Source organism: Mustela erminea, chromosome 6 (genome assembly GCF_009829155.1).
Source record: "Mustela erminea isolate mMusErm1 chromosome 6, mMusErm1.Pri, whole genome shotgun sequence".
Lineage (NCBI taxonomy): Eukaryota > Metazoa > Chordata > Mammalia > Carnivora > Mustelidae > Mustela > Mustela erminea.
Genome location: NC_045619.1, coordinates 7,546,240 through 7,552,239, shown reverse-complemented (window position 1 = coordinate 7,552,239; position 6,000 = coordinate 7,546,240). Strand labels below are relative to the sequence as shown.

The 6,000-nt window shown below is 50.8% G+C and overlaps 1 long non-coding RNA gene across 1 annotated transcript in view; it reads left to right on the top strand.

The window, feature by feature from the left end:
* Positions 1–1,138: 1,138 nt before the first annotated feature.
* LOC116592726 overlaps positions 1,139–6,000 on the top strand; it is a 39,547-nt gene continuing 34,685 nt past the window's right edge. The window contains exon 1 of the long non-coding RNA XR_004286595.1: positions 1,139–1,761. This is a non-coding gene — a long non-coding RNA (uncharacterized LOC116592726). The remainder of the gene's footprint in view (positions 1,762–6,000) is intronic.

Below are 6,000 nucleotides of genomic sequence, written 5' to 3'. Positions count from 1 at the left end.
TTTGACAGAGATCACAAATAGGCAGAGAGGCAGATAGAGAGGAGGAAAGCAGGCTCCTTGCTGAGCAGAGAGCCCGATGCGGGACTCAATCCTAGGCCCCTGGGATCATGACCTGAGCCGAAGGCAGAGGCTTTAACCCACCGAGCCACCCAGGTGCCCCGGATTATCTTGACTATTGAATGAATTCAACAGAACAGCAGCTGCCACTACGGGCTCAATAAAAATAGGATTTTTTTTCTTTTCTAGGAACTTGAAGAATTTGAATAACACTTTTAGTCTCCGCACCTTAAAGTGTTGGTTGAATTCACCCAAGGACTTGTTTGATCCTGGTGCTTTTCTTTTTCCCTTTGTGGATGGGAAAACCACTCCCCAATAACATCTTCATTTTTTATATGTGATATTTGGTCTGTTTCAAATGCAATTGTCTTCTAGGATTGATTTTAATTCAGCCTTTCTCGTTTATTTGCATAATATTCAATTCTTTTAAGGTTTTTTTTCCACTATAACGTTTCCTCATTTTCATTTCTCATTTTGTTTGAAATGGTCTTAAGACCTTCCCTCCTTCCTTCCCACCTTCCTCGCTTTGTTTCTTTTTTTAAAGTAGGTTCCACACCCAGCGTGGAGCCCAATGCAGGGCTTGACCTCACGACCCTGAGATTCAAGACCTGAGCTGAGATTAAGAGTTGGATGCTTAACTGACTGAGCCACCCAGGTGCCCCAGGAAACTCTCTTCAATACCTCAAAAAGTCCAAACACTATAGGTCTGTACTACTTAGCAAAACTAGCAAGTCTCCTGCTTTGGGCTGAAATGCTGTCAACCCGTTGAGGTAATGGTGGTTATCACCTGCTAATCCAAAGCACTAGTGGCAGATCAGGGTTATAATTTATTTATTTTTTTATTTATTTATTTTTTTTTTTTTAAAGATTTTATTTATTTATTTGACACAGAGAGATCACAAGTAGGCAGAGAGGCAGGCAGAGAGAGAGAGGAGGAAGCAGGCTCCCTGCTGAGCAGAGAGCCCGATGCGGGACTCGATCCCAGGACCCTGAGATCATGACCTGAGCCGAAGGCAGCGGCTTAACCCACTGAGCCACCCAGGCGCCCCAGGGTTATAATTTAGTTACCACACAAAGGCAGATGTCCTCAGTAGATACAATTTTTTAAACCACGGATCTGTAGTGAAGGTGACAGTGGTGGGTCACCAAGGGTCCTTGGTCAATGACCACGGTCAGTAACAATAAAGATGTGTTCGGAAATATCTTCTCGCTCTCTGCCGGTTTGTGTTAATCTTCATCGGCTTGGACAGAAAAGCCTTAACTAGTTTAGCAAGAGAAGGGTTCTCTGCTTTTGTCCTGGATTGCCCCTAGCTGTTGTTTCTAAGTTCTGAGAGTTCAGTTACCATGGCAACTGTGTGAGGGAGCCCCAGAGAGAGCTGTTTGTTAACTTTGAACAGGGTGAGTCTGGAAGGAGGCAGGGAAGCTCGGAAAGAGGTTGGTGTGACCCATTCATTCATTCTCCTGGCACTGGGGATACCCGTGTGGACAAGACTGACAAAAGCCTAGCAAGACTGACGGATGGTTAAGAGTCAGGTAGATCTCTCTTCAACTGCCAGCCCTGCCTCCTAATAGCGGGGAGACGTCTGTCTACCGGCCTGGGGACTGAGCCTCCCTGAACTTCCTCTGAGAAATGGAGCTATTCACATCTGCTTTGCAGGGGCTGAGATAACTCCTGCAGGCGACTGGACCTAGAGGCTGCGCTCTGTAAGTGTTGGCTCCCTTCCTCCCAGGACCAGCGCAGCCGTGTATGGGCTCTGCGACTTGGGGGACGGTGTTTATCTGCTTGGGGATTCCATGTCTTCCTGGATGATTTCTTAAGTCCCCTCCGGTTCTGGGAGCCTTGGATGCTGAAGGGTTAAATATGGCAGTTTGGCTGCTCCTTCCTCCCAAGCAGAACAAACCCGACTTACCCGGAAGTACAGGTTCCTTCTGCCGCCAGCAAACCCCAGCCGCAGGTTTTCCAGGGCTGGGCTGATTTCAGGTGTGAACCCATGCTTGTCAGACCGGATTTCCTGGTTTGGGGTTTGGGCCATCCAGTTGCTCTCAACTGATCCTGCAGGGGATGCATCCCTCTGCTTCTCTTGGCTCCTCTGCTTGGGGGTGGGGCGGGGGGCTGGGGACCCAGACCGCTGGGTCAGTGGAGAACAGCAGTGGGAGTCAGCACACGGGGCAGGGAGCTGCGGAGCCTGGCCTTAGCTGCTTCGTGGGTTCTGTTTGTTCGTTTTAGGAAGGTAAAATTCATATACCATATAGTTAACCATTTTAAAATATATCATCTGGGGGCACCTGGCTGGCTCAGTCCTTAGAACATGCGACTCTTGATCTCAGGGTAACGAGTTCAAGCCCTGCCTTGGGCACAGACCCTCCTTTAAATAAATAGGAAAATAAATGAAGGAAGGAAGGAAGGAAGGAAAAAGAAAAAGAAAGAATCATTCTTTGGTGTTTTGTGCATTTTCAATGTTGTGCTGCCGTCAGCTCTATCTTGTTCCAAAACGTTTTCATCACTGTCCCGGGAGATCCCGTGCCCATTAACTAATCCCTCTCTGCTTTTCTCTCCTCCCAATCCCCCGCAACCACTAATCTACTTTCTGTCTCTATTGATTTAAATTTACCTATTCTGGATATTTCGTGTGAAGGGAATCCTACACTGTGTGGCCTTTCTGCGACTGGCTTCTTCCACTATGTTTTTGAGGTTTCTTTTTCATGGCTGAATAGTATTCCAGCGCCCAGGGAGCACACATTTCATACACCCACGCATCTGTGAGCACACCGTCTGAGTTGTTTCCACCTTGGATTATGGTGAGTAGGGCTGCTATGAATATTCGTGGGCAAGTATTTGTTTGAAAACCTGTTTTCATTTCTTTGAAAGGGTATATACTCTTGGTAGGACCGCCATTCTGTCCCGCTGGGAGAATAATCATAGCCTTCTTCACCGGCTGGCATGAGGGTCAAGGGGAGAGTAGAGGAAAAACAGTCATCGTCACACTAACAACGCCCCAGTTTACATCAGCAGCCCGTTAAATATCTTCGTGTAGCTAACTGACCTCTACACTTAATGCACCCCAGACCGACCCCTTACTCTCCGCCGAAGGCAGCGGCTTAACCCACTGAGCCACCCAGGTGCCCCGGATTCCACTTTTTGAGGCTCAAACCCCACAGGCACCCTGGACTCCTCGCTCTGGCTCACGCTCCCCATCCCCGCCCCTGGGGAAACCAAACTGGCTCTTCACACCCACACAGACTCTGACTCCCCGTCACCGCCAGCAGCACTGGGCCTCTGCCTGCTCTTCTAATTCTTCCCCTGCCCCTTCCACCCAGGCTCATCCCGGCCATGGGTTATCCTTCTCCTGCCCAAGTCGGAGCCTGTCATTCTTCTGCTAAAGACTCAAGGGCTCCTCTCACCCAGAGTGAAAGCTGAGTTCACAGCGGCTGGCAGTGCCCCGTGGTCTGGCCACCCTACCTCCAACTTTGTTTCCCCGCTCGCTCCTCTATAGCCCCTGCACACCCCAGCCCTCCACCCTGGCTCCCCATGGGCCTGGGCAACTCTGGCCTGAGATCCTGGCACGTGTGTCTCCCTCCCCTCCAGCAAAGGCTCAAACGCAACCTCCTTAATGCAGCCAACTCTGACGCCCTATTTCCAATGACACTGCAGACCAGCCCACGGTATGCCTCACGCCATGTCTTTCTACTTTGTCTCCCCCAAGAGCCTTTCTCACTTTCCAACAGGCTGCTGCCCTTGTCTGTTGTCTACTCTCTCTCTCCCCTGCCTGAATGTGAACCCGCCAAGGGAATGGGTCTCCATGGGTTTTGTTCCGTGATCTGCTCCGAGGGCCTAGAAAGTACCCAGCACATAGTAGGTGTTTGATGCCCATTTGTTGAATCGGTAAACAAACGATAGTGACCATTCAGCCTGTTACAGGCCACGAGCTCCCATGTAAATCTCATAAATGAGCTGGAATTTTTGGCTTTCATCTTACGGCTCAGGGCACTGTAGGTGGCTTGTCCCGAGATCACACAGCTAGCACACGGCGGAGACGGGTTTCAATTCAGGTCTGTCTGCCTGACTTTGAACCGTTGCTTCTTTTTCCTTTGCCCCGTGGTCACTGCAGCTGTGTTTAGTATGACTCGCTCACTCCCTCATTCATTCAGTACATTTCCCAACCCTCCTCCAGCTCTCCGCCAGCAAAACGCCAGGCCTGATCACTCACCCGGCTCCCTCACTTCGATGGGCCATGGATTCTGCCCAGAGGAGCTCAGGTCCCACAGCCTGGCCAACAAGTGTCCCTGGGAACTTTGCAAACCAAAAAGCCGGGTGGGGGTGTTTCCTCTCCACAACGATTCATGACCTCTGCCAGACAGGAGTCCATTTGAACTGATGTCCCTCATTTAGAGCAGTGACAAAACCGCTTCCAGCACTATATCCCCCGGCCCCCAGCCTGAGCGGGGCCAAAAGTGCACGCACCACGGCAGGCACCCCGCATCTCACCAGGTAGACAAGCCTGGAGGAGGGAGGCCGAGGGTGTGGGTACAGGCCCAGGGCCAGCCAGACCAGAACACGGGCTGAGAGGCGGGAATCTTAAGAGGAAGCGGGCAGGGGGAGGGCTCGGTCTGGAGCAATCATGATTACCAAATGGGAAAGACGCCAGCCCCAGAGGCTGTCCTGGGGCTTCCTCTCCCTGTTCTCAACCCCAGGGACTCACCCAACACAGCTGAGCAGTGGGGGCCAAGGGGATCCATCCTCCTGCTTCCTTTCCTCCCCATGCCCAGAACTCCATTCTTGGTGCCCACCCCCCCCCGGCTGCCCCACTGTCCCATCCCCATGAACCTTCCTCCCCCGCCTCCCAAGGAAAGGGGGAAATCATTCGGCCAACGAACTGCCAACTGCCTTGGTACTTCATTTTATAAAAAGTCACTAAGGAGTTGGAATTGGGATTGGGGTTTGAGTAACCACACATACTCTTGGTCATGCCCTCTGGGTGGCTTTCTCGTGCTTTCGTTGAGTGAAATGAAACACATATTGGAGAGCCTCCTCCGTGCCAGACCCTCAGCCAGGCGCTGGGCGCCCGAGATGCTCAGGGTCTGCTGGAGAAGCTAAAAAGGCAACCATAAACCACAGTGTAGCCGTGGGAAAAGCTGGGGGGCTCTGGAACCCCAGAGGAGTCCCCAGGCAGCCCGGGCAGAGAAGACACCCCGGAGGAAGATGTGAATGACAGAAACGTTATGATAATCAGCTGAAGCTCCAGGCTCAGGAGTGAGCTCCTCATTCTAATGATGAGGTCCCTGCTATGTCTTTCAGAGGCATGGAGGCTACTGCCTAGAATCTAATCCAGGCCTCCCTTGGAAGGGAGGCGTGGGCAGTAGAGTAAATATCCTGCCCTTGAAACTGTACCGCTGCGAATTAGAAAGGGCGCTCCCATTACAGAGAGCAGCCAACTGAGTCACAGGGGCGGGGCCCTCACTCCCCTAGATCACAGGCTGCCTGGGAGATGGGATATTGGGCTTAACACAGCATCTGCCCCACTGAGGCATGAAAGACTTTTTTAAACCATTGGTAGCAGGATTTTTATTGGTATGGTAATATAGAAACAGGTTGCTAAAAAGGTAAATGTTGTATGACCCAATTTTATTTTATTTTTTTTAAGATTTTTATTTATTTATTTGATAGACAGAGATCACAAGCTGACAGTGAGGGAAGCAGAGAGAGAGAGAGAGAGAGAGGGGAGGAAGCAGGCTCCCTGCTGAGCAGAGAGCCTGATGCGGGGCTCGATCCCAGAACCTTGAGATCATGACCCGAGCCGAAGGCAGAGGCTTTAACCCACTGAGCCACCCAGGTGCCCCGTATGACCCAATTTTATAAAATACATAGGCACCTATACATCAATTTTTTAAGACTACAAAATATTAATAGTTATTATCTCTAATTGTAGACTGCAGATGTTTATA